Raw genomic sequence first — 11,455 nt, 5'->3', positions numbered from 1 at the left:
GTCCGACTTCACACGTAATAATCTCTCCAATGTAACAACTTTTTATTTGATTTAAAATGAGTGCAATATATACATAATTAATATTATGGTTATCTTAAAGTATATTTAAGAATAAGAATTTTAAGTTTTATAATATTTTGTTAAGTTATTCTAACTCTTGGATTAAGATGAATAAGAGGGTGTGGAGAGAGAATAAGAGGGATCTTATAATTCGACTAGAGGATAGGAATGGAGGAGTAGAGACTGGCTTGGCAAGCTGGAGGATTTAATATTATTTTCAAAGGGTCTAGCTGGCTATGTTATCTACATGAAAAATTCTCTTGCAAAAAGTATTATTTTTTTATTTAAAAGGTTTAAGCCTCATCGATTGGTAGATTTATCATTCTTGATGAAACATAGATTCCTCCTTTAAACAGAAAAATATGTATATATTTACCAAAATAAGAATACTTATCTATCACTTTATAAGAGAAAAGTCATGCTAACATTATTTTATTGACACCTTTCGGCAATTATTCCTTTTGATTTGGCGGTCTCACGTATTCTGCTTGAGTCGAATCAGGCTAAACTTTAAGGAATTTTATATTCAAAGCAACCTCGCATGATTTTTTATGAAATGCAACATCTAATTGTTAAGTTGGAAAAATAACATTATTTTATTCTTGTTGTGCGTCCTGGAATATTCGTGGCGGCAGAGAATTATAAATTTTAACTTCTTAGCTTTGTATGAAGATCCAGCATGCAATCATATAAGAGAGAGAGTGTATCATTCATAAGAGATACCAAAACTTTTATGTGGAAAAATGTGAAAAGGGGAAAAACCATGGGCTCTGGCCTAGTTTGAATGAATCCACTATTATTTGCAGTCAAGTACAAATGAGGCCCTTCCTTGGGGGAAGGCCTTAGCTTGATGTAACAAATATAAATCATATAGTGTGTGTTGCATGACGGTACTTGAAAGAATCACTATTGATACATCTGTTTGGTCGGTAGAACTATAGTCGGCAGGCGACGGAGGTCGGAAAGACCGTAGTCTGGTGACGGTGGTCATAGGAACTGTAGTAGACATGTGATAGTGGTTATTAAAGACCGTTGTCTGGCAACGAAGGTTGGAAGGATTGCAATCTAGCGATGGAGGTCAGAAGGAACATAGTTAGCAGACGACGGTGGCCAGAAAAATCGTTGCTTGTCAACAGATGCTAAAAGAATCGTAGTCGACAGACAACAATAGTCAGAAAGACTGTTGTCTGGTGAAGGAGATCATAAGGACCTTAGTTAACTGGCGACGAAGATCAGAAGTTTTGCGAGGGGTGAAAGTTTGGCGTCGGGTAGAAATCCGACGAAAGTCCGACGACGGGCGAAAGTCTGACGTTGGGTAGAAATCTGACAATAGACGGTGGTTTGGCGACGGATAAAAGTTCGACGAAAGTACGGTGACAGGCAAAAGTCTGACGACGGACATGTAGAAATCAGGCGACGGGCGAAAGTTTGGCAACATGATGAAGTCTGGCATCGGGTAGAAATCCGGTGATGAGTGGAAGTCCGACGTTGGGTAGAAGTCCACTGAAAGTCCTATGACGGGAAGAAGTCCAGTGATGATCGAGGAAGAGTCTGGTGGCAAGAGAGCTCTCTTCAATCTCTTCCTTTTCATCCTTCTCTTCTTGTTTGGTCCTCTTCCTCCTCCCTCCTCCTTGGGACCCCCCTCTATAAGAAATGAGAGGTCTATTTATATATTTTTTTAAGTTGGCATGGCCAGTAAATAGGAGGAAGATCAAGGAAAATTTGGGAGTGGTTTCAATGGACGGTTGATGTTGAATCCCTTGATCATGAACCGTTTATTAGACATTTGAATGTCTTAACGATATCAGAATTTCACGATCTTGGGCTCGTTGGATTCGTCTTGTCAAACCATTTGAATTAACTATAAGCATGTTACATTTGGAGACTGTTTGGTAATCCAAATTTTGGTTTGAATCTTTCAAATGTGATTCGGGTCTTTGAGTTGTACTCATTTGGGCTCGAAAAAGTCGAATTTGGTGTTGTTGGGTTTATATTTTTGAGACATTCAGTTTGACTGTAAGTTTGCTGAAATCGGAGTTTAGATGGTCTCCAATTTAATTTTTAAAATTTCTAACTTAATTTTGCTTCGAGATCCGTGCCCGCTCAACATAATGTTTTGATGATATATCAATTCTATATGTTAAGTACAATTATTTTATGAAATATATGTCTTAGCTTTGTAAGAAGATCTAGAACACACATACATAAAAGGAGTGCAAGAATTATAAGAGATATCATAATTTTTATATGAAAAATCCAAGAAAAAGAAAAATCATACAGTGTGACCTAGTTAAAATGATTTTAGTAGTACTTGTCATCGGTTAAAAATGATACCATTATTCGAGATAAGGCATTAATTTAAAGTAATATATATATTTCAAGGTTGAAGTTGAAAGAGTCCTATGGTATGGAAGCTATTTTAATAGGTCATTTACTTATTATTTTAGTCATACCCTCTTGAAACGAGAAGACAAAATGATAAAAAGTCTATCATAAATCTCATTATTGATGTTGGGAGTTAGAGTTGATGTTGATGATGTGTATAGATCTTATAAGTTATGGCATACGTCGACATTTTTGGTGATAGTTAGATGATGAAGTCAGTAGGCATTGGAGTAGCCAGGAGATACTAGTCAGAAGATTGTGAGTCGGAGGACCATAGTCGTATGACAATGGTCACAATGATCATAATCATGGGATGATGTCCAAATGACCATTATTGGGTGATGAAGATTAAAAGGGCTACATTCAGACAATAGTGGCCCAAGGATCATAATCGGGTGATGGAGGTCGAAGGATTGTAGTCAGACTATAATGATTGGAGGATCATAGTCAAGCGATGGTGCTCTGAGAATCGTAGTCAAGTGACGGTGGATGGAGTATCATACTTGATTGATAATGGTCAAATGATTGTAATTAACAAATGAAAGAGGTTGGAAGGCAATGCTCTATTAACAATGGTCACATTGGGAGGACCATACTTGGTTGAGAGTGGTCAGAGAACTATATTTGGTGAGCAATAGAGGTTGGAGTATTGTACTTATTCAGCAATGGTCGAGGGATTGTAGTTAGACGATGGCGGATGGAAGGACTGTACTCGGCTGACATTGGTTTGAGGATGGTAGTCAGCTATGGTGGCTGGGGGATTGTATTCGAAAGATAGTGGTCGGCGGATTATAGTCAGATGAAGATAGTTAACAGATAATAATCAGACGAGAGTGGCCAAAATGACCATACTCGGTTGATAGTGGTCAAAGGATCGTAGTTGGAAGGTGATAGAGGTTCGAGAATTGTATTTGATTGACGACAGTGGGGGGGCCATAGTTGGTGGGAAATTGAGGTATGAGGAATGCAGTCGGATAATGATGGTTTGAGGATTGTTATCAGGTGACAATGGTTCGAGCATTGTAGTCAAGCAATAATGGTTCGAGGACCATAATCGATGGGCAATGAAGGTTGAAGGACCATTATCGTTAAAAAATTATTGTCGGCAGGAGATGGAGATCAATGGATCATAATCAATTGACGATGGTCGGCAGACCATAGTTGGGTGATGGTGGTCAATGGGTCGTAATCAGTTCATGGTGATTAATGGACTGCATTCAGTTGATAGAGGTCTAAGGATTATAGTTGGTGGGTGATGAATGTCTGAGGGTTACTCATTCAATGGTGGTCGGGGGATCATAGTCTGGCAATGGTGGTAAGAGGACCATATTCGAGCGATAGTTGTTCAATGATCATAGTTGGATGATGTTGGTATGAGGATTGTAGTCAAGCAATGTTGGTCTAACAACTGTAGTCAGGCAACATCAATTAGTAGGCGAAGGTTAGATAACTAATATCGGATGGTGGCTTGGTTGTGGTGCTCTAGGATCCTTAAAGCCTCAAAGTTTTCTTGAATCATAAGCTAAATTTAAAGCTCTAGCTCCCCTTCCTTCGTGTAAGGGTGGGAGCTTATTTATATATTTTTTATAGTTGCATATCCTATAAATACCGCCAAAGTATATAACACTCCATTAGATGGCCTGTATCGATTTTATCAATCATATACTATTTCTTCACCATTTAAGTGCCTTAATGGCATTAGAATTAAGCGATATTGGATTGTTGGGTGTCTTGTTGAGACCCTTAATTTGACTATAAGCATGCCAAATTTGGAGATTGTTTAACCATCCAATTAATTCTATAAAGTTTTCAATTATGTTTTTAAGTGTTTGATATGGACTCATTCGAACACAGATTCAACCACTATTAATATCGTTGGGTTTATCTCATCGAGGTGTTCAATTTGACTATAACTTTGCTGAAATCTAAGTTTGGATGTTCCTATATTTGATTAGGGAAATCTTCAAACCAAATACACATCGAGAGTCACATCCAATTAAGTAAATTTTTGGCGACTTGTCAACAATTAAGTATTAAAATTCACAATGATATTATCAATTTTACAAATTCAATAAAGACAACTCAAATGCTGCAAGACTATTCCAACTTTCAACTTATTTCCTAATCATGAGGAAGGACATCATTTATAATTAATTATAAACACTAGTAGAATCATTTCAATTGTGACAATCCTAGTATTTTTTTTTTCTTTTTGAGTTTTTCATATAAAACTCTAGTGTCTATTGCATCCTTCTTTATTTATGTGTGGTAGACCTTCAGAGAAATACTAAAACTTTAAACTTTTGCTCTCCTTGCTGTGAGGATTATTTTAGGATGCAACACAAGGCATCAACTATCCGTCCTTTGAGAAAAATTGCCACAAATGCCTCCAATTTTAACGAACTCTTATCATCTAATTTTCCCTCCTTCTTTTAAGGGAAATTATTATGTGCAGATGCCGAACAAGTTCGGAGGCCAATCTAGATGCGCGACATCACTTAATACACAGTATATTGAATGACGTGTGAAAAGGATGCTCACTCCATGAACGTTCCTGAACCAATATCCGGCGCATTACAGAGCTCGCCGGCGTCAGACAGAGCAGTCTGATTCTGGTCTCCACTATTCTCTACCAAGTTATGCTTTATGTAACGGTCATGGGTAATTTAGTAAATTCCTATACACCTAGTTTAGTTATATAAACCAATGTAATCTCACTTGAATGACACATACGAGATATTCATTTCACTGTTCATTGTCTTCTTCGTTGGTATGCTAATGGCTCTTGCTGAGTTCTCCAGATTCTTCATGGTATCAGAGCCGTCTGCCTAACGGCTTCTACTCGCCATGGGCGACTCGTTAGCTTCTGCTCCCAGCACCCCCCCCAGCCGCCGCCATCACCACTGATGCTTCCGCAACATCTACAGACGTCATTATTCCAGCCACCTTGAAATTTCTTCTTGCCAACATCAAGAACGTCATCAACGTTCAACTCCTCCCTGAAAATTACCCTACTTGGCGATCAACCATCTATAAACTGTTTGCCGCTAACCATTTCTCCGGTTATCTTGATGGCACTATCCTACCTATGCCTAAACACCTTCTTACGACCATTGGCCAACTTACTCTTAATCCTCAGCACTCTACCTGGACATTAATCGATCAAAATCTCTCTATGGCATTGTTTTCCACTATTTCTCCACTAATTCTCCCCTACATTCTCAACTTAGACACCTCAGCCTCCATATGGAAAACGTTAGAGCAACGTTTTTTCTCAACCAACCGCTCTAGAGTTATACAACTCAAGAATGAGCTACAATCCCTATCTATGCAAAACAAATCAATGACGAACTACCTTGCGTCTATAAAAACCACTGTGGATAACATCCGAGCAGCTGGCGGTACCGTTGATAACGAGGATGTTCTTCATTACATTCTCAATGGTTTGCCGCCCTCCTACCAGTCTTTCAAAACCACGATCCGCAGCTCCTTGCACTCAATCTCTTTGGATGATTTATACTCTCTTCTCTGAAGTGAAGAAGTCCATCAGACTACTGATGCTCTTCGAGAGCTCTCATTTTCTAATACCTCTCACTCAGATGGTCAGCTTGCTCTGTTTTCACCTCACGACAGATCTCGCGGACGCTCCTCCTCTAACCGAGGCCGTGGACGTTTTTCTCCAACTAATACCAATAGAGCGTCACCTCGGACTCCTCGTTTTGATGGTGACTGCCAAATCTGTGGCAAACGCGGTCACTCCGCTACTACCTGCTGGCACAGGGGCAATTTTAGCTACACTCCGCCTTCCCAGTCCACTATTGCTCTAGTAGCTGACCCCGATTCCTCTCCATGGTACCTAGACAGTGGGGCCTCCGCACATCTGACTCCAAATCCTCTTCCGGTTCAACAGCCAACTCCATATTCTGGCCGTGAACAGGTCTTTGTTGGCAATGGTAATTCACTTCCCATACAACACGTTGGCAATGGTTTGCTCCCAACGCCTACTCGTAAGCTTCGTCTCAATCCTCTCTTTCATGTTCCCAATCTCACTCATCGCTTAATTTCCATTTCCAAACTTACCAAAGACAACAATTGCTCAATAACATTTGATAAATCTGGTTTTCGTGTCAAGGATACGACGACCAATCAACCTCTACTCCGCGAACGTTGTCTTAATGGTCTTTATCCCATCCCATGTCAACCTTCACTTGTTGCTGCCTCAACCACTGTCGCTCCGCCCTCTCTTGGCATCGTCGACTAGGACATCCAAATGCAAAAACAATGGCTGCCTTAGCAAAATCTTTTCCGTCACTTTCGATTTTTTCATTACGTTCTTTATGTAATTCCAGTGCACTCGCAAAGAGTCATCGGATTCCTTTCTCCCCCTCACACCATGTATCACGTGCTCCTTTAGAACTAATACATATGGATGTTTGGGGCCCTTCCCATGTGTTCTCCTATGATGGTTTTCGCTATTTTCTTCTTTTAATTGATGATTATACTAGATATACATGGCTAATTCTACTTAAACAAAAATCAGATGTTGCTCTTCACTTAATCCGTTTTATATCAGCCATCAAAAAATCCTTCAATTCCTCTGTTCGCACCCTTAGAAGCGACTGCGGTGGAGAATTTCAAAACAAAGTGTTACAGGCCTTCACTGCTAGCCACAGAATAACACACCAGTTCACTTGCCCATACACCCCTCAACAAAATGGTGTTTCTGAGCGCAAGAATTGTCACTTGCTAGAAACTACTCGTGCTCTCCTTCTCGATGCACAACTTCCCAATACATTCTAGTCCGATGCTCTTCTAACAGCAGCTTTTCTTATCAACCGGCTCCCTTCACCTAACACCTCCTCAAAATCTCCTTATCATCTTCTTTATAAATCCCCACCCGATTATTCAATCCTCCGCCCCTTTGGCTGCCGCTGCTTCCCATGGATGAAACCTCTCTCTCCTCACAAATTAGCTCCTCGATCTCTTCCCTGTATCTTTTTGGGATATACCATCAATCAAAAAGGTTTTAAATGCTATGATCCTACCACACAAAAACTTATCTCCTCAAGACATGTCCAGTTTGATGAAATTACTTTTCCCTCTCTCACATCTCCTACCACTCCACCACCACCCCCTGCCTCTACTCTACCATATTTCCCTCCAATTCACCATTCAAACAATACGATTTCACCTCATCCACCAATCAGTACACCTAGATCCAACACATCATCTTCATTTCCCAAATCACCCCTACCATCATCTCCACTATCAACTCCACCATCCACGTCCTCAGCATCCTCTTCAATTCCTATCTTTCCATCCTCTTCCCATCGCATGATTACTCGGGCTCAAACCGGCAATCTCAAACAACGAATTCTGCTTGACCTTTCTCATACTATTGAATCTTCTCCTACGTGCTTTACCGTAGCCAACAAAGACCCCAAATGGCGCCAAGCCATGTCCACCGAGTTTCATGCTTTACAATCACAAGGTACATGGTCCTTGTTCCCCCACCAGCCAATCAGCAGATTATTGGATGCAAATGGATATACAAGCTTAAATTTCTCGCCGACGGTAGCATTGCTCGTCATAAGGCTCGGTTAGTTGCACAGGGCTTAAAACAGCAATATGGAATCGACTATTTTGAGACCTTTAATTTAGTCTGGTGGTGAAATTTACAATAATTCGACTGTTTCTTTTGGTCGCTCTTCATCACGATTGGGCTATTCATCAGCTGGATGTGATGAATGCTTTTCTACATGGCAAGCTAGACCAACCGGTCTATATGGCTCAGCTGCAAGGTTTTGAGGATCCTTTACTTCCAAATCATGTTTGACTGTTGCATAAAGCCATATATGGCCTCAAACAAGCCCCCTGGCTCTGGTTTGCCACTCTCTCCAACTACCTAAAACAACAGCAGTTTGTCCCGAGCTCAGCCGATCCATCTTTCTTCCATTACCACAAAGATCACATTCATATATACATACTAGTCTACGTAGATGATATCCTCATCACTGGCAGTAATTCCTCCTCCATTGCCACATTAATCTCTCATCTCCAAACAAATTTTCAGACTCGAAATCTTGGTCAATTCTCCAAGTTTCTCGGTATTGATTTTCACCGCTTTACTACTGGATATCATCTCTCTCAGCATTCCTACATTAAAGATCTTCTACATACGGCCTCCATGTCCACCTGCAAACCTCTACAAACACCTCTCCCTTCCAAGTATCCTACTGAGTCCACCCTGTAGAATCCATTTCCTCAACCGGAATTATTCCGTCAATTGGCCGGTTCCCTACAATATCTTACAGCTACCCGCCCCGACATTGCATTTGCTGTAAATAAATTATGCCAACACATGCATAGTCCCCTCCTTCATTATCACATGCTCAAATGCATCTTGCGTTATTTACAGGGAACCTTAAACCCTGGCCTCTTTCTTCCAAAATCTGATTTACTTCTCTCAGCCTACTCCGATTTCGACAAGGCTGGTGATACACTAGATCACAAATGCACAACAGGATACTTCTTATTCTTAGGTACCGGACTTCTCTTGTGGTCTGTCAAAAAGCAAACCACGGTTGCCAGGTCGTCTACAGAAGCAGAGTATAGATCCATGGCTGCCGCTGCAGCCGATATCATTTGGACAAGACGACTGTGTGAAGATTTCCAAATTCAACTCCCCTCTACCGAGCTCTTTTGTGACAATGTCTCTGCCATGTCCATAACTTGCAATCCCATTTTTCACGTCCGAACCAAACATATCGAGATCGATCATCACTTTATATGCGATTGCGTTCAGTCGAACCATATCACAGTTCATCACATTTCTACAGCTGATCAGCCAGCGGATATCTTCACCAAATCCCTGCCTTCTGCTCGTTTTCTCACCTTACGAAACAAGCTTCTGGTCCTTCCGAGCATCGGCTTGCGGGACGGTGAAAAGGATGCTCACTCCATGAACGTTCTTGAACCAATATCCGGCGCATTACAGAGCTCGCCGACGTCAGACAGAGCAGTCTGATTCTGGTCTCCACTATTCTCTGCCAAGTTATGCTTTATGTAACAATCATGGGTAATTTAGTAAATTCCCATACACCTAGTTTAGTTATATAAACCAATGTAATCTCACTTGAATGACACATACGAGATATTCATTTCACTGTTCATTGTCTTCTTCGTTGGTATGCTAATGGCTCTAGCTGAGTTCTCCAGATTCTTCAACGTGGTGCGTCCAAATTAATCTTTAGACAACTTCGACTTCCGCACGTAATAATCTATCCCTTTTAAGAGAGACTGCTCCAATTGCACTATTCACCTTTTTGACTTAAGGTTGCTCAATTCTCCATCCATTCAAGAATGAACACCCCAACTTTCTCAAGTCATTTATCAAGTATAAGATTTGGGATGACTTTTTTGCTGCTTTATAAACCAACTTCTTAATATAAAAATTTTTAGTTCAAGAAACTTTATTACTAAAAAGCCGCTTTATAAAACAATAAGAAAGTTGTCCCAAACGAAGCCTTAGTAATCACGTTAAATATAACAATTACATTCTAATGCATAAAATGACTTCCAATAAAGTATGATAGTTCTTAATACATGATCATCTTTAAGCAATCCAATTAGCTATAAAATTTATAATCATCTATATATATATAAATCTATGAAAATTATAAATATAAGAAAAAGTAATTAAAAATAAAATCAATAATAAATATTTATCATTTTAATTTTTTTTTTGGGGGAAATTTATCATTTTAATTCATTTTCATATACTTTTTTTTACTTTTTAATGTTTCCATTATAATGTATAACACCAGACAATTTAGGAATTTTTAAGGCGACTGTACAATGCACTATTTAAAAATAATACTGATAAATAAAAAATAATAATTCACAAATTATCACCTAAAATAAATATTTATCAAATTTTATGAAGATAAAAAATAAAATCTTATCAAATGATAATGTATTAATAGCGCAAATTATAAATTTACATAAAAATTTAAAATCAAAGAGATTACTCATTAAGAAAAAATCACATCGATCAAAATTAATCATATAATGAGGACAATAATAACAAATTTAAAAGAATAAATGACTATAAATTCATCAACATTAAAAATTTAGATCTCTAATCAATACATGAATAAAATATAGATTTAATTTTGATTCTTACTGCTTTTAAAAAAAACTTTTTGCTTAGTAAGCTACTCTCGAAAGCAGCTTTTAAAAATTGTACTTTCTCCATAACAGTTTTATAACCACTTTATAAAAATGTGCAATTGTCCCAAACAGAGCCTTAATCACTTAGGATCTACTTGGGACGGCTACAACATTTTATAAAGTTGGATGTAAAATTGTTATAAGAAAAATGACATAACTAGTCTGGTTACAAAAAATAGCTTTCCATCACAAAATATTTGAAAGATAATTAAAAAATAATAAAAAATAGTAATTAAATAAACAAAATAAGGAGAATGTTATCCCAAACATGAGAAATTATTACGTGCAAATTCCGAACTCAGACATCATCCAGACTCTAATTAAAACTGGACACGTCTTCTATATAGTATATAATTTGTACATATCATGTGTATAAATTATACAAAATATGTGTACAGCTTGAAACTCCCAGGCACCAAAATTCCCCTGGTTGCCGAAGATAAGCCAGCAGGTCCAGACCGTCCAAGGGGAAAAATACAAGTAGATTGCTGTCATCATCGTCCTTCAAAATACCCAACGAACCCCTGGTTGCAAGGGACAGCCGTCCGAGGGGCATCCAATCAGCGACCTTCACAGCAAAGATCAAGTGAGCATATTCTGTAATTGTTGGAAACATTTTGTCCTGGATGTTTTAAAGCCAACCGCCCTTTTGATTTTGAAAATAATAGTCTCAGTGCTCTCATTGATATTACCAAACAATCTATCATTTCTAGCTTTCCATAAGAAATAAACCATAGCAGACATAGTGAGATACATGTAACTTGTAATAATCTTGTCA

This window comes from Dendrobium catenatum, unplaced genomic scaffold (genome assembly GCF_001605985.2).
Source record: "Dendrobium catenatum unplaced genomic scaffold, ASM160598v2 fragScaff_scaffold_215, whole genome shotgun sequence".
NCBI classification, from domain to species: Eukaryota; Viridiplantae; Streptophyta; class Magnoliopsida; order Asparagales; family Orchidaceae; genus Dendrobium; species Dendrobium catenatum.
This window is presented reverse-complemented; position numbering follows the sequence as displayed.